This window comes from Natator depressus, chromosome 21 (assembly GCF_965152275.1).
Source record: "Natator depressus isolate rNatDep1 chromosome 21, rNatDep2.hap1, whole genome shotgun sequence".
Classification (NCBI taxonomy): domain Eukaryota; kingdom Metazoa; phylum Chordata; order Testudines; family Cheloniidae; genus Natator; species Natator depressus.
The window spans coordinates 12453224-12474532 of record NC_134254.1 but is presented as its reverse complement, the minus strand read 5'-3'; the positions used below and the strand labels follow the sequence as shown (position 1 = coordinate 12474532).

At 41.2% G+C, this 21309-nt stretch overlaps 1 protein-coding gene across 2 annotated transcripts in view; it reads left to right on the top strand.

The window, feature by feature from the left end:
• Positions 1 to 21309, top strand: part of KCTD20 (potassium channel tetramerization domain containing 20) — a 44417-nt gene that overhangs the window by 6543 nt on the left and 16565 nt on the right. The window contains exons 2-3 of one of the 2 annotated variants that reach the window (XM_074936141.1): positions 5538 to 5670; positions 8628 to 8673. The gene's annotated coding sequence lies outside the window, so the exon portion shown is untranslated. The remainder of the gene's footprint in view (positions 1 to 5537; positions 5671 to 8627; positions 8674 to 21309) is intronic. The other variant, XM_074936142.1, reaches the window with a different exon arrangement.

Here is a 21309-nt window from a genome sequence, read left to right as displayed (position 1 = left end):
CGAGTGGAGTGACATACTTCAGTTTAAATGGACTATCCTAAGTTACAAGTAAAAGCTCAAAATGAATGAATATTATGCCATTTTGACATATAATGTCCAATTGTACCTTCACGCCTCTCTCTGTTGTTTTATCAAGGCTGTGTTTTGTTTTAGGACGGTTTGTGGCTGGGATGATTTAGTTGGGGTTGGTCCTGTTTTGAGCAGGGGGTTGGACTAAATGACCTCCTGAGGTCTCTTCTAAGTCCAACCCTAATCTTCTATGATTCGGGAATGAATTGGGGCAAAACCGAGATCTGTAACTTGGGGCAAAGTTAGCTACCTTTTGTGTTGGTTTGAAAGAGAAGGGGCAAAGGAGAGGTAAAAAGGGAAAGATGGGTAGAGGAAGGGGCAAGATTAAAAAAAAGAGACGAGTATACAACAGGAGATTAATTATTATTTAGAAGTAGGCTTGGCAGAATTCCATTTTTATTTTATTTTTTATCATTTTGACATTTTAAAGCTTTTCTAACTGTTAAAACACAAAGTGTTAACAACACATGTCAAAATTTTGTCCTTGCATCAAAATCTAATATGTTCTCAAGCAACAGGTTTTGTTCTTTTTACTTTGCTTATCAGTAAATTTAGATTATTATCGCTGAAAATATTTTTTCATTGGTTTGTGGGTACAGTGAAATCGATGTTTATCGACATTTACGATAAATCTAATCCTTCCAAGCCTATTTGTGTGTTAATTTTTCATGAAAGCAAAGATACAGTGAAACATTAGAAGAAAAGGAGCAAAGTCATGGAAAAAAAATAAAGGTGTGACAGACACAGCAATTAGGTTAGTGAAATTTGTTTTATTTATACATCTTGCTTTTAACATTATTGTTGTGTTTTTCTGGAAAGTGTCCCACAGTTCTCTTCTTTAGGGGAGGGAGATGAAGGCTAAATGTTTTTGGATGAATCTGCAGTCATAGGTCTAAGTAACATTTCCACACTTAATACAACCCAGACTTAATAATTTGATATGGACATATCCCACTCTAACAGAGGGTGCTTTGTAAAGGTTAGTTGGCTGTTTGTTGCAAGAGTAAAAGGTTGAATTGTACAAGGTACAAAGTCAGACACACTGGCACAGATCTAGTTGAGCGCCCCCTGCTGAATTCTGGGTCCCACCATACAAGACCCATGTGCCCATGAGCTTTCCTTGGGCTGGGTAGGCTCCAGCATTGTCTCTTTCTTTGGCTTCTCTGGCATGCTCCCTGGGCGCACACTGTTACCCCTTCACAGAACTGGGACCTCATGGACCAGCTGCCCCGACCCCCAAAACCACCACCCCCAGACACCCGCATTACTTAAACACATCCTTTCCTGAGCTTCCAACCTTGTGGACATTCTGGGTTACAGCGTACCACTTGAGGAAAAGTTGAAACACACAACACAGAAAGTTTGCAAAAGGTTCCAAAACTAATCATTCTTTAGTTTAGATGGCACAAGCAATATAGCTATCTAGATGAAATGATAAAACACCCCAGTTTCTCCGGTTGAGTTTTCTCACCGCTCTTGAGTATTCTTTGGGATTTGGTCAGAGTTCTTGTGGATCCCCATCCTGCACATGGTTTCTCTGAATCATGCAGCCAGCTTCCTTCTTCCTTGGCTGGTTTAGCCATTAGCTATTTCCTCTGCTATGAAAGCATGCCCCTTTGTTCCTCTCTTGCCCCAAGTTTCCTTATAGTCTATTTAAACCAATGTTCTGTCACCTCTGTCTCTTTGTTCTCCTGTTTGGGGATTTTTCCACTCTCCATTTCTCTGTCCCTGCAGATAAAGCTGATCAAAATTGTTTTCCAGCTCAAGCATGCTCCCTACCATTTCTTTTGTTTGTTCAGTAGCTCCTTCCAGACAGGGTACGTAATAATGTGTCAGGGACCTCATCAACACATGGCTGAGTCATTAGACATTAAGGCATTCAATGACACAGCAATTACATCAAATTAACTACAATTCCTAAATCATACATAGATTCCCCAAATCGTCACAGAGACAAATAAAGACTGGGGAGAGAAGCACTGTTTCAGGACAGGGAGAAGTGGGAGAGCAATTATGTACCTTGCACCTGGATTGTAACTGCTCTGTAGCTAAATCATGGTATGGAGTCAGATTTATTCTTCATCATGTATGAATTTGCCATTAATAGTTTAATGGAACAATAATGCAGTTTCTAATTATCTTTCAGAAAATGAGAGACCACAATTTCAGAGCCAGATTCTGCCATTTTAATGTTGGGTGTAGTATCTTACTCCATGAATAGCCTCACTGAAATCAGTGGGGCTACTTGCAGAGTCAAGTACTGATCAGTGTGTGTAAAAGTAGCAGAGTTATGCCTAATTCCCATGATAGATTAGGAAAAAGCATGAAGTGGTACACTGGAAATCTGTTCTTGTGGCCATTGTCATGGGAAACGGTATATGTGCAGTACATTCTCCCTGCAGTCTTGTCATCTTTCGTGTATGCAGTGATCTGGCAACATTATGTGACTGACAGATTGGATGGATGTTTTGATTTGAGGATGCTTTGCATTTCTCATTCATAGAACTCAAAGCCCTTTAGGAAAATAGGTAAGCAATATTAACCCCATTTTACAAACAAGATAACTAAGGCATAAGAGTTAAATGATTTGCCCCAGCACACACAGCAAATCAAACAGTGGCGTTAGAAGGAGAATCCAGCTCTCTCAACTCCTGGCCCACTGGTTCAGTCCATCAGCTGCCATCATCAATTGCCCATCGCATTTCCTAAACTTCAGCTACAGAAGAGCTGTGAGACCAGGGTGAATTTCAAAATGGCCTATCAACGCTGTTCATGTGTGAAAAACTTGGTCTTTCTTGTGTTGCTGAAAGGCTCCCTTTAACTATTGCAAATATTTTTATAGTAATAATCATTGACTATAAAAAGAACAGGAGGACTTGTGGCACCTTAGAGACTAACAAATTTATCTGAGCATAAGCTTTCATGAGCTACAGCTCACTTCATCGGATGCTCACGAAAGTTTATGCTCAAATAAATTTGTTAGTCTCTAAGGTGCCACAAGTCCTCCTTTTCTTTTTGCGAATACAGGCTAACACGGCTGCTACTCTGAAACCAGTCATTGACTGTAGTCATCCATCTTGGATGGTTTAGACATAACAACTCCTACGTCTTGGCAAAGGGTTAGACTAGATGACTCTTGTGGTCCCTTCTTACCCTGTGATTCTATGAATCTATTTTTAAAAGTGGTATTTGTAAGAAAATGTTTATTCCGTATACAACATGTTTTAATGTGACTGTTATTCTTGTACGGTATATTTAGGTACCATTGTGTAACTGGAGTAAGAGATCAAACAAAAGGGGAGCGGATAGTGACAGGAAGGAGAGAAACCTTGTCTGAGCTGTGAATATAATGGCTGCAGTTTTTTTTGTAGAAGTTACTAGTAGAAGAGGAAGATACAGTTTATCTGGGCAAATTTTACAACCGTCTCCCAGGTTATGCATAAGTAATTCCATCTACGGGAACAGCTCAGTTTATGTAGAGTAAATGGGGAAGGAAAATAGAAAATGAAGAGCCTTAAACCTTTATAAAAGCAGGAGGATTTGTTCTTCCATACTGTTCTGCCTGAGAGTGGATTAAAAGCATGTTGTTATATAACACCCTGTCGCAGGAAAGGTTACTACAGTCTAGTCTTATCTACAGTAGTAGTTAATAATTATGAATGAGTTCCCCTAATCTACTGATATTAACAGTTTGGCACACATTTGAAAACTTTCTGTAGTCTAATGCTCATTGGGATGACTGGTCTTCATCAGGCGAGTGACTGTGATTGCAATACAGAGCCAGGAGACAGACGCTCACCGTATCAAAGGCATTTTAGACAGACAAGGTAAAAACGTGTCATATTTTGTTACATTTGTTTTGAGCCACACTTTACTTTTGAAAGAGCATGTGTCATTGATTTAATTCAGTGTTTTCCTAGATCTTGTAATCCCGTGGAAACTGGATAAACTGATCATGATTTAAATTATACTCTATGTTCGTCAAATATGCTGTTGTAGGTACAGAATATTAATGACTCAATTCAGCTGTAGTTTCAATGTTATCAGTATATGTGTACAGTATTTTTCCCCTGAAGGGTGTTTTCTAATTGCTATTCATTGCATTTTTTTTTTTTTAGTCACTGCACTCTTCCCCTTCCCTTCAGACGGACCTAGTGACCAGTGTTGAGAATCATTAGCTAATTCCGTGATCTTCAGATCACAGATGGTTCAGTATACATTTGTTGAAAGTTTTAGTTTTGTAGTAGATGAACTGTTCAAAATTTCTCTGACAGTCAAGTGGAAGAGGTTCCTTACATAATCCACTAATCCACCAAATTTCTAATGGATCCATTCGTATGGTCTGTTCATTAATGCAATGTTTCGGTGGATTTGAGCTCGACAGGTTTTAGGTTTTTTCCCCCTAATACTGCATATCTGTGGTGTAAGCAGGTAGTACAGAAGTGCTTAAAATCTTCATGTATCGTCAGTGTGATTCAAGGCCATTCATTCTCATGCTTTACTAGTCGAGCAAAATATTGACCATATATGTATTTATGTATGCTACCAGGCACTATATTGGGCAGGTGGGGAATACATTTAAATGCTGTCCCAAACTGTCTCTTGCTGTTATTATGAAATGTTGCTTGGAGAGATCAGACATATTAAAAACCATTTTTAAAAGCCGTGTTTGAGACTGTCGCTACCCAATCTTGACCATGGTTTCTAAAACTGATTTTAATGTGGCTTAGCATTTGTATAGTCTTTTACACCATTTTATCCCAGAACCGGTTTAACCTGTGTTTCAAATAGCTCCAGGAAGCGCTGTATTAATATTAAAAGGTTGGGTTGTTTTTTTTATTCTACCGAGGTTAAACCATTATTAATGCAGGATCTATATTATTCCCTGGTCTTACAATGAGTTTCCGTGCCATTTGATGTTACTTGCCATTAGGATGACTGCCCCTCTAGGAGGGTGAGAAATAACTTTAAAAAAACAATGGTAGTAATTTCTTGTGAATTTAGTGCTGATGCAGAACACCAGATTGACAGCTATTGGATTCAAATCCTCCATTTCTCCACAGAACAAGTGGAGTTTTGACAGTCGCCATGCCAACTTCATCATGCTTCTCTGCCAATGCACCTCAGCTCTGCACGGGAGGGGCCATCCACCGCTAGCAGTGAGAGGGTGTTTAGGCTTCTTGCCCATTTAGGCCTCCGTCTCTCTGTTGAGGCCGCCAACAAGAAGGCCAGTTGGTGGTGGTGACAAATGTGGACATTTGTCCCATTAGCAGCTGGCCTGAGAACATCAAACTGATTTCACACGAGCCACAAAACAGCCATTAGATGGTAACAATTTTTGGCATGACTAGCCTGTCCTGGATTAAAATCTGGAATTGAGGAGGAAAGAGAGATTCTATACATTACGAATCTCCTGAGCTATCCAGGCTCCTCAGTAAAACCTATTTTAAATTAAATCTTTTACATAGGTGTCCCGGCTTATACACCAGACGTGCTTCTCAATATGTGAACCCATCAGACTGCTGAGCAGAATGGTGCAGCTTTCCTTATAAGGCAAGAAGTTTTAAAGATCAGATTTTCCTTTCATCCTTCCCCTGTGAGGTAAGGACTCTCAAAACAGCCTTAATTTGGACCCAAAAATTGGCATAAAATGAACGTTGTTAAAACAGCTAAATTTAAAATGAGCTTAAATGGATTGTGTTGTGTTTTGGAGTACACTAGAGTTCAGCAACTTTTAGTTTCAAGAGCAACAGTATTGAGAAACCACTGTGGGCACCCACTTAGTTGTCACTTTATATAGGCACCTATTTATGTGTGTTGGAGTAGGTATCATCTTGGATTGCTTGGTTTTGGTTTTTGCACAATTTTGTCTTTGTGGATTTCCAACAACAGATTTCCCAAGAGATTTTGCTAAAAACAGTTATGCTAACTAAATATTTTTATGTGAGAGGATATTTATTAGTCCCATAAATAAGGATGTTATGGAAATATTCCTAGAAAGCATATATTATTTATAAGTGTGCTATGTCAAATGTTTGTTCAGTCATGTAAACAAAGCAAGAGGTCTGTTGCCAGTGCACTGTCGTAAAGCTTAGCTATTATGAAACAGGGAGCAAAACACTTCCAGCTATTAAAAACAAAGGGCCAAATCCTCGGCTGTTGCAAATTGGCTTAACACCGTTGTTTGGAGCTCTGCAGATTTACCCCAGCTGAGGCTGTGGCCCCAGAAAAATAAATCGACAAAACATGTGATGTATCCCCGTGACAGCTGAAATTGTGCTAAATAAAACTGTTGTGGTCATCTCATACCGGAGTAAACAAAATATCACTTACACAGTTTGTCAACACTACCCATACTTTTAAAAATAGACTTTACAGTCTTTTTGCTTTTTACAATGGTGTCACTTTGGCATTCACTTGATTCAGCTGGTTATTCCTAGAGTGCCCACTCTAGTGACTGCTTTATCCTTTTACACTCAGAACTTTTCCTCTACTCATTCAGAAGCCGTTGTTTTTCAAGTTACGAAGCCTTTGATTTCAGAGGCATTTCAGTTAAGCAATATGGTATTTCCCTGGCTTGCTTTCAAGATATCTAGCTATGCTCCAGTGTCACAAGGGGTTTCTGCAATTAATAGCCGCGCTATCTTTGACATCGCTTTCTAGAATCTGCCTTTTTATTTTTGTTTTTTCTCACGTAGTTGGTTAAAAATCAGTGGCAGTTAGAGAGCAGCAGCTGAGACAGGAATGAGTTAGCAGTTACTTATTGGGATTCCTTCCAAGGAGAGATGGTGGCTTTTTAAAATCTTTTTAAAATAAGAGTCTAGGAGAGTAACTATTGTATGTTGACTCTGAGGGGGAACCATCGAAAGACACTTCATAAAAAACCAAAAATCTCAATAAGTGATGAGAAGAAATTAAGGATTTTTTAAAGGTTGTCTTTAGAGATTTTTCTCATATAACAGGTACCTAAAAATCATTTGGATATTAAAAATATTTTAACATGTTGCAAATTATTAATACATTGGTCCTGATCTGCCTTTATTTACGCTGTTTCATGCAGGTGTAACTCACTGACTTCAATGAAGTCACTTCTGGTTATCTGCGATGTGAGAGGAAGGGTCCTGTTTTAGTTGTACTGTGCAAATATGTGTGAATGTTACAGTTTGCACTAAATACATACATATAAAAACTCTGAAAGCAGCTGTACATTAATAGTACTGTAATAGCAATGACCTGATATCAAATAGTCATAATTATAGTCCTTGCTTCTTCAGGGTGACTGTGATTATAGACATAATAAAACTTGAATTGCCTAAAATAAAAGTATACTCCTTGACTTGCACCTTTCACATTTTAAAAATTTCCCCCGGTTGATTAGTCCTTTATAGGCACTGCACAATTTGTTCCCAAAACAAAAATACTACTTAATATTCACAATGCAATTCAAAGCACGTTACAAAAATGGGGTTAGTAAATTAATGACAAGCAGCTAGATTTTACATGTCCGACATTTTGATTTTTTTAGATAAGCTTTGGTTTTTTAAATTAAAGTGAATCATGTATCTAGTGTGTGTTTAACAGTGCATTCAGATTTAAAATTTACCTGCCGGAATAGCCATGAGCTTTACCACTGATATGAGTCAGAACAAAAATTGTAACTTCTTCACATCTTATAATAATGTCTTGAAATGCAAATATTTTACCATTAATTTTAGCAGTAAAAGACCAGTTCTGTAGTTCTTGTCAATGATATTTGCATCTGATTCTTTCTGAGAAATCCAGTAAGGTCTTACATTAAAGTATCTAGGAACAACAGAAGTTTTTGAATTGGGGCCTGATTTTCTAAAGGGTAGAAGTTCAGAACCACATGCAGTAATGCCTGTGCAATTGTGTGTGCACGTACTGCTGGTGTGTGTGTGAATCAGGTATTTGTAGCTCTCTTGCTCGGTGTCTAAATTGTCATTTGCATACGCAGTTGTCCGATTTATCCACAGTAATTGTGCATGCATATTGGAACCATGATCCAAATCCAGTGGAGTCAATGAAAAGGCCCAGGATACATCATTGCATGTGTATTTATGTGCGTGACTGCATGCTTCTGCCCTCTTCAAAATTTGACCCTTAATATCTGGATTTAGCATTTGTAGTGGGAGAGTGGGCTAGGGTATGCTGTAAAGTGACATTGAAAACCTAACCATAGGGGATCAGGAGCTGCAGTTTTCCTACTAGGCTACTAGTGGAAAACCAACACGAAACAGGTGTCCAAAAGAATGTTTTAAAGCATCAGGCTTGGAAGAATGTTATTTCGTAGCCATCTGTCCATATTTAAACTAAATGTACATATTCTTGCATATGCAAACATTCTCTTTCTCTCCCTCTGGGGGGTGTGTGTGTCTCTCTCTCTCTCCTATATATGCTGGGCATGGCAAGGTCTTTTAATTTGAAATATTAACATGAATCAGACATCTGGGTTTTCGGGGAGGAGCATTTGTCGCTGCAGCATAAACAGTTTAAACTCTGGAGCTTCTTTATGACTTAGCTTTTTCCTTGTATTAAAGGTGGATTTCAGACTTCAGAGAGCTACCAGGAACATATGAACTGACAGTAAGTAATTGGGCGTATTTCATTTGTCTGTCATAATGAGTGTTTGTGTGAGAGCTTTACTCCAAGGTTAGAAATAGAATCATGCGTGTTTCCTTCTGGGGTTTTAAATGCTGCCGTTAGGCAGAGTCTAGAATACACGACTTTTCAAATATAGACTGTTGCTCTTCTGGAGTTTTCCCATAGAGATCGTATAAAGAAGGGGATTCCCCGAAATGTTAATGTAAAATCTCAATCTGTAGACTAAGATATTCTTATGAACTGAAACAAAGTGCCGATGGTTACTAAGGAAGAGAATGCAAAAGAGAAAATGCCATTTTAAAATATAAAGGGATTTTTAAAAATCTTGCTTTATGCTATGCTGAAGTGTAACGTGAATTTCTGTAGGGCTTGTAAATAGGTCTATTCACAGAACACAGGATAAAACATCGTGTTATTGATCCCCTCGTGATCCTTTAGTAAAAAGCTTTTATGTGAGGGTTTTTAGGTTGATCCAGTAATATAAAGGTATGCGATTGTTAATTAAACTCCCTGGTTGTAATTCTGACCTCACTTACACCCATGACTGTATATGTGAAAGCAGAATTTGTTTTCTTGAGTCAAAATGTGGACAAAACTCTTATATTTGGAGAAGCTTCATTTTCATTGGCCCTTTCCCCTAATCTAGTAATAACCCAGGTTTCCTTTTCCGTCTGGCTGGGAAAGAGGTATCACTTTCTGAAGTAATGAGGCTAACTTTAAGTGCTAATTGATTTCAAAGATAATTCTTTCACGTAGTGATTGTTACAAGCATTTATGAAACTCCCATTCCTGTGGTATATTAATGCCCTTTACAAGGGTTAGGCTTAAGAGCAAACATTTCTCAAAGGATTAATCCCCAAATAATGTAAACAATGGAAACAGCCTTCATATGGTGGTGCCCCTGCACCCGTCCACGCATCATTGGTAACATTGTCAGTTCTTGGGCAGACGTAAATGTGTGTGGCGGGATATTGGCCAGGAGTGTTACTGAGGCATTTTGGCTTTTTTTTAAGGCATTCGGTATAGATCACTGTCAGATGTCTAGATGGATCGTAGTCCGTTCTAGTTTGGCAATATCCTGTGGTCTGCTTGTTTTGGAAAAGTTCACAGTAATCATAGAAATGCAGGGTTGGAAGGGGCCTTGAGAGGTCATCTAGTCCATCCCCAACACTGAGGCAGGACCAAGTAAACCTAGAGCAGCCCTGATCGGTGTTTGTCCAACCTGTTCGTAAAAACCTCCCAGTGATGGGGATTCCACAACCTCCGGTGGAACCCTGTTCCAGAGCTTAACTATGTTTATAGTTAGAAAGTTTTTTCTACTATCTAAGCTAAATCTCTCTTGCTGCAGATTAAGCCACTACTCCTTGTCTCGCCTTCAGTGAACACAGAGAACAATTGATCAGCGACCTCTTTCTAATCGCCCTTAACATATTTGAAGACTGTGATCATCCCCCACCTTCAGTCTTCTTTTCTCAAGACTAAACATGCCAGTTTCTTTCACCTTTCCTCATAGGTCATGTTTGAGGATAATGAAGTAGCTTTGTGGTTGTTTACTGCTTCAGCAGCATTCTGAATAGATAGCGAGCAGGGCATTGCATTTGCCAAGGCCAGAGAAAACAAGGTTGCAGTAATTGAGACAGGAGAGTTTAGCTGCGTGGATGGCTAGGAAAGGCTGTGCTTTAGCCATGTTATACAGAAATAAAATGCAAGATGTAATCATAGCCTGGATGTGAGGACCTAGAGAGAGGTCAGTGTTCAGGCCGATGCTCAGCTGATGGGCCTGAGAAACAGGCAGGATTGTGGTGCTGTCCACAATGATGGAAAAAGGAGGTAGGGTAGAAGGCTTGGGGGAAATATCGACGAGGAAATGGCAGAGAGACAGGCTGAGATTTTAGCCCGGTCGGTAGGAAACAAGTCTGGAGTGGCGTGGTACAGCTGTGAGTCATCCACATAGGGAGTTAGTTGCATTGGTTTGTGGATGAGGTTGCCCAGGGATAAGGGGGCCAAGGACACAGCCCTATGGAACCCCCATAGAAAGTTGGAGTGGGTTGTCGAGAAGGATCCTCCAAGGGACATGCTGAAGGAATGATTAGAGAGGTAAGAGGAGAACCAGGAGAGGACAAGGGAAGACAAGATTTCAAGAACAACACAGTCAGTGGCGTCGAGGAGGAAGAGGATGGAGTACTGGTTCTGAACTTTCGCTAGGGAGAGATCACTGGAGACTTTGGCAAAAGCAATCTCAGTGGTGTGCCCCAAATCTCTGCCTTCCTGGAACCTTCCCTTCCCATACCATCGGACCCTCCCTGCACTCTCCAACCTTTTCCCTCCCAATATCCCCCACTCCCAGGTAACCTGGATCTCCTCCCCAACCTACAGCACCAATGCTGGGCCCTCCACCCATTTTTCCCCATTCCCAGTCTCCCACTCCCCCAGGCCCTCCCTCCCACCCACTACCAGTTCCCAGGAACTCCTATTCCTGGCTCCCTCCCTCCCTCTTCCTTCCACTGTACCGACCTTCCTTGATTCCCTCTAGTCCTAAACGTCCATGCACCCTCCCTTCCTCCCACTGCTTTCAGCCCTCCCTGCTTTGTGGCATGCCAGGAGTACCAGCTCCCCATCATCTTCTCCCCTCCCACTGCTCACTCTTTTCCCAAGCACTCCTGAAAGCATAATTAGTTCTATACAATTAGATGAGTCCCAATTAATTTTCATTGTGTGTTAAGTCCTCCTGCTGATCATGTGTTGCCAAGAAAACTCTGAAGATTCTGTTTCCTCTGTTTCTGTAGAGAATTGATATAATTCCCAATAATAATAATAATAATTGTTTTGCGTGTAAATCATCCAACCATCGGTGGGAGAACAGGGTGTTTCAGTGTTAAAGGTTAAACTGGCAAAACATGGCCCTTAAATCATGGTGTGGATGTGCTATGTTAAGCCACTAAAGCCATATTCCAGACCGCAGTTTCAGATTACATTTGTAGAAACAGTGAATTTCTATTAGGATTCAAATAAATGAGAAATGCAATAAACTTCCCTAACAGTAAAGTACTATACGCAGAATAGAGGGAAACAATCAGGCATTTCATCAGACTTTAAAATGTAAAGTCTGTTACCAGAATTTTTGGGATTTACTAAATTGCATGAATCCTGGTGGACATTCTTTCCTTCTATAATTCTAACACTGTAGGCAAAATGAATCCACTGTGTATTAATAGAGCTCTTTCATAAAAAAGGAAAGTCATTTTGTAATGTGTGTGCACGCTGCTTCATACTGTAAAAGTGCCCTTTTATTACCTGATTGTGATTGTGACTTTAGCAAAAGAGAAATTTCAATGTGCCATCTAGCGTGTATCACAAAAACTATGTAAAAAGAGCCATTGTAGTATCAAGATATATTTGAGATGTATCTTTGTTGTTTGCTTTGGATCTGATTGCATGAATTACGAGAGAAGAGGAGAATGTGCAATGTTTTGTACATAAAAATGTGCTCCAGGTAATTTTTGGCTGTCACGATCAGGGTCGTAGCTAATAATTTGCAGTTTGTACATATGTTGGATCTACTGTTCCTTGGTCTAAATTAATGTATATGTAATCTCCTGAAGTTCACACCCAAGATGCTCATTAGCCTACTGTCCTTGTTAAAACAAAGCAACCTGTCAGTCATCATAAAAGATTCCACAGAAAATTAAACATTGCACTTTGTAGTATATGCTTATCTGCAGGACACCTGGGGTAACTTCTGTCTTCAGTTCAAAAGAGAAGGAACTAAGAAGCAAGGGCTATGTCACTGCTGTTGTGCTTGTGTGTAGAGATCTGCACGTGACGGAGAGATTCACTTCATGTGAAGTACTGTAGCATCACAGCGTTCCACAAAAATGTAAAAAAATCCTCTATTTAAAGAAAAAAATCCACCAGCCTCAGCAATGCCTGGCAGTATCCCTCAATCTGAATCCTTCTCATGCCGTCAGATATTGCTTACAGCACAAACAGGGCTCTGCCATCACTGTCTGTCCTGGCTGCTCATTGCATGTTCTCTATTAAGTCACATAAGTTTTCCCTCTCTCTCTAGCATTTGACAGAGGGATTCTTTTGACTGGCCCTTTTGGGTGTTTCTCCAGCTGCCCAGTGGCACACCTGCAGATGCTCTGGCCTTATTCTTAACACATGTCCCAAATATTTCCATCTTCTTTTTTGGTTGATATTAATTTTGAATCGTCATACTGCTAAAGCGTGTAGTATTAACAAAGTTTTTTGTCTGAGAATTTCCGAAATGTTTATAAACATTTTACAGTTGTTTAGTGACAGGAGGCCCTGTGGATCTGAGAAACTGTTCAGACCGTGGAACTTAGCTGAAAATAAGGACTACAGTTTGAAAGCAGCAGTCAAAGGCATTGTAGGTCACAAAGCAAAACAAAATTCCTTCACATAGCTCACATGTGTAAGAATTTGTTGTCCAGAATTACGAAGCATTCTAGAGAGAGTATTGTGCAATTTATGATTGTGTAATGTTCATAACAAGGCTAAAAATGGAAAAGGGCAGCATTACAGGGCAGGCATATCGAAGGCAAAAGATTATGTAGTGGTTCTGCATTTTTTTTTAATTATTGAAGGAAGTGAATTGTTTTTCAATAATGAATATTTGAAGTAATTACATATTAAATATTTGGAATAACCGTTGGCAATAAAAATATGGGACTGAAAATATAAAAGATCAAACATCATCAATGTTATTGTGTGCTCAAATTGTGCAGAAGTTTCAGTAACAGTAGCTTCAGCTTTGTAAGAAGTCACTGTTTTGCTGTCTGTATTTGAGAGGCAATTAGTTTTTTCTGTTTAACGATAGCTCCACTTACTGACTGCAGGCAGAGATTCAGTGTGATTTACACACTGCATAATATGGTATTACTGCAAGACAAAAACCTCCCTCTGTTAAAAACCATATATTACTGGCACTGAACTTGGAGCCATGGACTCACTTTTATGCTTGAGTGGATAAAGAATGATAGGTTCATGTTTATTCAGACTAGCTTTTTTGAGTGACAAATAGAAAAGCAGACTTTTCTCCCTCTTTATTAGTTTGATACAATTTACTGTGAAGATTGTTTTTCTGATGTTGTTTTCGTATGTGTCATGCACAGAAAGGAGCAAAGTTCAGAAAAGGTAAGGAGGAGAAACAATATAGCAGGTTTCAATTTCTCCCAAGCCCACTGAAACCCCTCTGCACCAGCTCCATTTTGCTTATTATGACTGCAAGGGCACCCAAGGTACAGCCTGAGAATCAGTGCCATCTGGTGATACCTCCAGTTTCCTATATTTTAGCTACTAGATATGATATATATGATACGATATGGGGAGCCTAATAATTTTAACCAGCCAAAACTCCAGAAGTTTGATTCTGATCTAATTTACATCAGTTGAACTCCATTGGTTTCAGTGAAGTTCCGCCTTTTTGAACTGGGCCCCTGATCTGCTATTGCTCTCTAATGGAGCTGTAAGTGTGTGTGTGTGTAAATCAGCTTTTTTTTCAATCATATTACGATTTTATTCTGTACAACCATCTGGAATTATTTCCCTATAACTGCAGGCTCAGAAGACAAAGTTGATGAACTCAGCTGACAAGCAATTTCTATCCCCCTCTCAAGGAAGATATGAGCATGAGCAAACATTATGGTTGTCATGTGCTCATTTTTTGACTAACAGTTCGTCAGCATAGATTGGGCTGCTGACAGGTTGCCAAGATGGCCTTTTAAATAGCAAATTTTAGGTCCCCCAGTTTTAATTCCACTTTCCTGATTTTCATCACACTTCTGAATCTTTCTCCAAGAAAAATCTGTTTCTGGAGTGCAGCCAAATAATCCCTATCAAAAAGGAGTTGTCGGGCCAGCAGTTTATTGAAGCACAGATCAGCACAACTGGGGGCAAGGCTAATGTGGGTGATGACCTATTCGCCCCTGTCAACTGGGGGAGCAACGTGTAACCCCCGGCTCCACCACACCTCTCTGTAAGTCACTGAAATCAGAGGGAGGGCACTTACAATCAGCCAGTGGGGCTTGTTCCCCCAATCTTGGCCCTCTCCGGAGTGGTCCATAAACTTCACTGTTCCTCACTGAGACTCCCCGACATTCATGAGGTTCTTGTATACATACTGGAATTGTCTACTTTGTCCTGCTGTCAGACCCTGGGTTTGGAGTTCCATTTTATCCTCTCCTTCCCATCCAGGCCTCTTTTGTAGCTTGAGGATATATTACTTCTTGTTCTTTTGCCTTTCTCTCCCATGAGTTACAGAAATCATTTATCCGCCACATCCCCTCAGTCTTAAGTGATGCTAAATGTTATCACCCTCTTCCCTTTGGTCCCAATTTGCTATATATAGGCATAGCCTTGTGCTGAAGCCACATTGACCCATGGAGACCGCAGGGAAGAGTTCCTTGCCATAGTTCTCCAACACACAGGGGGAGCACTGTACACCAAATCTCCACCCACCTCTGCTCACCAGTGCTTTGGGGCATGCTCCCACCCCTTCTCACGGGCTGCAGTTGTGCCTGGCTGCTGAGCAGAGGCCCAAGGGGTACGGGCTTCCCTCTGTGTCACATCAGAAACCAATTCCGTCGTGTTTATTGCTTCCTCCCTAGGTATAGATACAAAATTCACAAAAGTGACCCCAATACTAATTCTTGCAACATGCTGTTCCTTCTATATTTTTTTCTCATTTTTCTTAATCTCTTGTGCAATCTCCCTTTTACTCTCCAAACTAGGAATTGTAAAGGCGTAGCCAAATGTGCAGTTTCCTTTCATTTTGGCATGTTCTCAGGATGTGTCTTAGGAAATTGCCGCACGGATAAACATAGGAATTGTATGTGTACAATTAGAGTACACATACATTCCTGTTCTAAATTATTATGTAGTATAGAATTAGGTCAGGCACACCCATCCTAAGTGTGTCTTTCCTGCTTAACTCATGTTTCTCATCCTAGTTCCATATGGAAATTTATTTGCGGATTTAAAGGGACACTGTCACCTTAAAACTAAGATTTTGTGTTGTTCATCTTGGTTACACTTTAAATTATTAAGGTTGGAAGAATTTTAAATGTGAGATTGTTTCTTTGTTGCCTCTAGTATCTTGAATGGTGAATTAAACTAGTCACTTCCACTGTTTTTAGTCAGTTTTACTTTTCCTGCTGTCATGCAAAAAGCACAGTCCTTGGGCAGGGTTGCCAAACACTAAGGAAATGTTTAATTCCAAACAAAATTCAGTTTAATGTATGAAAAATTTCCCTTAATATTAGGTTTTATAAAACCTCCTAACCTAAACCACCTGGTAATGTCTTTAAAAACTATCAACTAAATATCAAATTTGTATTGGGATAAGGAAGAAGGACATAATATCTCTATGAAAATAAGAGGTGGCAGGAGACAGCTGGTCTGCACTGGGTTTTTATTATCTTTCATTGAATAAAATACTTTGAATATAGATAGAGCCTTGCTGGGATACAAAACTGCATCTGATCTGCAGACCATGTTTGCGGACATCCACATCTGCGGATGCAAATATCCATGGGTATACAGCGGATATCTTCGGATTTGCCGGGCTCTAAATACAGATGAACTTCGGTTGCTGGATATTTATTATTGTGAACAGACTTAAACTATTTTCCTTTGCCACATTCTCTGTTTACAATTATTTTTTATTTTGTTCTGTCATAGGTGGCCCAGTCAACCCCTCTAATATCTGTGTGAGGGGACTGTGTGCTGTGGGGGGTAATCCCTAATATCACAGAGAGCAGGGAAGGATAGTGTAGTAGAGGCAGCTAGCCATCCCCCCACCTTTCAGTACACAACAGGGAAGATGCAAAGGGAGGGTGTGACGGGTTCGGTCACAGAGACGCCCTTGGGACTGTCACCTGACATGCTGGAATTACCTCTGAGCCTGTTTTCCCTGCCACCTTGGGACTCCAGAACTCTGCCTTGTTGAGCCAGACATGCTGCAACACAGACCCAGGTCTGTTCCACGCCCCCAAAGCTGCAGACCTTAACCAAAAACTGCTCAGCAGGTCACCTGTCTCCAGCACCCAGACACCCAGCTTCCAATGGGATCCAAACCCCAAGTAAATCTGTTTTACTCTGTATAAAGCTTATACAGGGTAAACTCATAAATTGTTTGCCCTCAATATCACTGATAGAGAGGTATGCAAAACTGTTTGCTCCCCCAGGTATTAATCACTTACTCTGGATTAATTAATAAACAAAAGTGATTTTATTAAGAATAAAAAGTAGGATTTAAATGGTTTCAAGTAATAACAGACAGAACAAAGTAAGTCACCAAGCAAATAAAGCAAAACATGCAAGTCTAATCCTAATACATTAAGAAACTGTTTACGGGTAAAATCTCACCCTCAGAGATGTTCCAATAAGCTTCTTTCACAGACTAGACTCCTTCCTAGTCTGGGCCCAATCCTTTCCTCTGGCACAGTCCTTGTTAGTTCCAGCAGACATCTTAGGTGGAAACTAGGGGTATTCTCATGACTGGCAGCTCCTTTTATTCTGTTCCACCCCTTTTTATAGCTTTGGCACAAGGTGGGAATCTTTTGTCTCACTGGGTCCCCAACCCTCCTTCTAAATGGATTCCAGTATCATGTGACATGGTCACATGTCACTGTAAGACCTCATTCTTCATTACCCATGTGCTGGCCCACACATCCACAGGAAGGCTTGCAGGTAAATAAACCATCTACAATCAATTGTCCTAGTCAATGGGAGCCATCAAGATTCTAAACCACCGTTAATGGCCCACATTTTGAATAGTTACAACAGGACCTCAGAGTTATACTTCATATGTCTAGCTTTAGATACAAGAATGATACATGCATACAAATAGGACAAACACACTCAGTAGATTATAAGCTTTGTAATAATACGTTACAAGAGACCTTTTGCATAAAGCATATTCCAGTTACATCACATTCACACTCATAAGCATATTTCCATAAAACATTATGGAGTGCAACGTCACAGAGGGTTCCACCTTACTGAGAATCATGTGGAACAAGCATCAGTCTGATTGTTATTTACCTCTGCAGAGTGTTTTGCAGGCTGTCTGAAAGATGCTGTACCAAATGAAGCTGTGTCCGTTTTCACTTTAAAATGTTGTAAAAACTGTACTTCCTTATTCCCTGCCAGACTGCCTTTGTAGTGTTTTACAACATTCCTCAGTGAATCACGACAGATAACCCTGCACCTTCCGTCTTGGCTATTGAGGAATGTTTTAATTTTCTAAGTTATTTTAAAATGGAGACTTCCTTTTCCAGGAAATGGGCAAATGTCCCAAGCCAAGTATATCAGCCCTGTAAATCTCCCCTTGCTGGATACTCAGTAGGCTACTGCGTGTGGGCCCCGCTACACAGGACCCATGTGTTCTTAAACTTCCCTTGATCTGAGTAGGCTCCAGCACTCTTTGACCTCTTGACACACTTTCTGGCCACAGTCCGTTACCCCTTCACAGAAGTGGAACCTCCTGGTTCAGCAGCCCGAGACCCCCACGACCAGTGCTGACCCGTTTTCTCCCTCCCTGCGAAGAAACCCCAGTAGTTTAAGCACACTCTTTCCCAGAGCTTCAGCCTTGCGGGCACTCTGGTTTACAGTTTATCTCTTCAGCAACACATGATAGTTGAAGCACATAACTCACAGGCTTTGTAAAGGTTTCTAAGGTAATTACTCTTTACTTTGGATGGCATGAGATACACAGATCTAAACAAAATGATAAACCACCTATATGCCCTTCCCTGCCTCAGTTTCCTCGCCATTCTTGAGCATTCTTTGGGATTTGGTCAGAGTCCAGGACCCCACTCCTGTATATAGCGTCTAGAAATAATTGAATGAGTTTGTCTCCTGCAGACAGCTTCTTTTTTTCTCAGCTGATACCTCAATCAAAAACTGTCCCCTCTGCTATGAAAACATGCCCCTCTGGACCTCTCTCTTGCCCCAAGTTTCCTTTAGTCTTTTTGAGCCTCTGCTCTATCACCTCTGTCCCTTTGTTCTCCTGTTTGGGATTTTCCATTCTGCACTCCCTGCAGATAAACTTGATCAAAGTGGTTTTCCAGCTCTGACACCCTTCTTTGCATATCCATTGTTTGGCCAGAGCCTAATCGTTAAGTTTAACAACTTTTCTTTTTTCTGAAGCTTCTTCCAGACAGGATGGCTGATACCACGGACCTCGCCATCCCATGGCTGACTCTCTATGCATTGAGACATTCACTGATACAACAATTTCATATAACTAAGCAGATTTCATAACATGCACATAGGCAGGTTCCCCAAATTGTCACACTAAGGCCTGGGCTACACTGAGGGTGGGGTGGGGGGTCAGCGGCACTGCTATGGGTACCCGCATGCCCCACAGTATGCCAACATTTTTATGGCTGATTTAGAACAACGCTTCCTCAGCTCTCGTCCTCTAACGCCCCTACTTTACTTGCGCTATATTGATGACATCTTCATCATCTGGACCCATGGAAAAGAAGCCCTTGAGGAATTCCACCATGATTTCAACAATTTCCATCCCACCATCAACCTCAGCCTGGTCCAGTCCACACAAGAGATCCACTTCCTGGACACTACAGTGCTAATAAACGATGGTCACATCAACACCACCCTATACCGGAAACCTACTGACCGCTATTCCTACCTACATGCCTCCAGCTTTCACCCTGACCACACCACACGATCCATCGTCTACAGCCAAGCTCTGCGATACAACCGCATTTGCTCCAACCCCTCAGACAGAGACAAACACCTACAAGATCTCTATCAAGCATTCTTACAACTACAATACCCACCTGCGGAAGTGAAGAAACAGATTGATAGAGCCAGAAGAGTTCCCAGAAGTCACCTACTACAGGACAGGCCTAACAAAGAAAATAACAGAACGCCACTAGCCGTCACCTTCAGCCCCCAACTAAAACCCCTCCAACGCATTATTAAGGATCTACAACCTATCCTGAAGGATGACCCAACACTCTCACAAATCTTGGGTGAAAGGCCAGTCCTTGCCTACAGACAGCCCCCCAACCTGAAGCGAATACTCACCAACAACCACATACCACACAACAGAACCACTAACCCAGGAACCTATCCTTGCGACAAAGCCCGTTGCCAACTGTGCCCACATATCTATTCAGGGAACACCATCACAGGGCCTAACAACATCAGCCACACTATCAGAGGCTCGTTCACCTGCACATCCACCAATGTGATATATGCCATCATGTGCCAACAATGCCCCTCTGCCATGTACATTGGTCAGACTGGACAGTCTCTACGTAAAAGAATAAATGGACACAAATCAGATGTTAAGAATTATAACATTCATAAACCAGTCGGAGAACACTTCAATCTCTCTGGTCACGCAATCACAGACATGAGGGTCGCTATCTTAAAGCAAAAAAACTTCAAATCCAGACTCCAGCGAGAAACTGCTGAATTGGAATTCATTTGCAAATTGGATACTATTAATTTGGGCTTGAATAGAGACTGGGAGTGGCTAAGTCATTATGCAAGGTAGCCTAACCCCCCCCCCCCCCAAGACGTTCTGGTTAAACTTGGATTATTGCTGTGCACATTGTAAGATGAGCTATTGCCAGCAGGAGAGTGAGTTTGTGTGTGTGGTTTTTGGAGGGGGGTGTGTGTGGGGGGGGGGGTGGCGGTGGTGAGAAAACCTGGATTAGTGCTGGAAATGACCCACCTTGATTATCATGCGCATTATAAAGAGAGGTTTCAAAGAGGGATGGGCTATTACCAGCAGGAGAGTGAGTTTGTATGTGTGTCTGTGGGGGGGGCGGGGGGAAGGGTGAGAAAACCTGGATTTGTGCTGGAAATGGCCCTCCCTTGATGATCACTTTAGATAAGCTGTTACGAGCAGGACAGTGGGGTGGGAGGAAGTTTTGTTTCATGGTCTCTGTGTGTATATAATGTCTTCTGCAGTTTCCACAATATGCTATGCATCCGATGAAGTGAGCTGTAGCTCACGAAAGCTCATGCTCAAATAAACTGGTTAGTCTCTAAGGTGCCACAAGTACTCCTTTTCTTTTTTCTTTTTACGAACTAAGGTACGCAACTTCAGCTACGCTATTCACGTAGCTGAAGTCGAAGTATCTTAATTCGACTTACCTGGCTGTCCTCACGGCAATCCCGTCAACTCTGCTTACTCCTCCTGCCGAGGTGGAGTACGGGCGTTGATTCGGGGATCGATTCATCGCGTCTAGACAAGACATGATAAATCGATCCCCGATAGATCAAGCACTACCCGCAGAAGTGGTTCAGGACTATTTAGAAAAGCTGGACGTGCACAAGTCCATGGGGCCAGATGTGCTGCATCCGAGAGTGCTAAAGGAGTTGGTGGATGTGATTGCAGAGCCATTGGCCGTTATCTTTGAAAACTCATGGCGATCCGGGGAAGTCCCGGACAACTGGAAAAAGGCTAATGTAGTGCCCATCTTTAAAAAAGGGAAGAAGGGGGATCCTGGGAACTACAGGCCAGTCAGCCGCACCTCAGTCCCTGGAAAAATCATGGAGCAGGTCCTCAAGGAATCAATTCTGAAGCACTTAGAGGAGAGGAAAGTGATC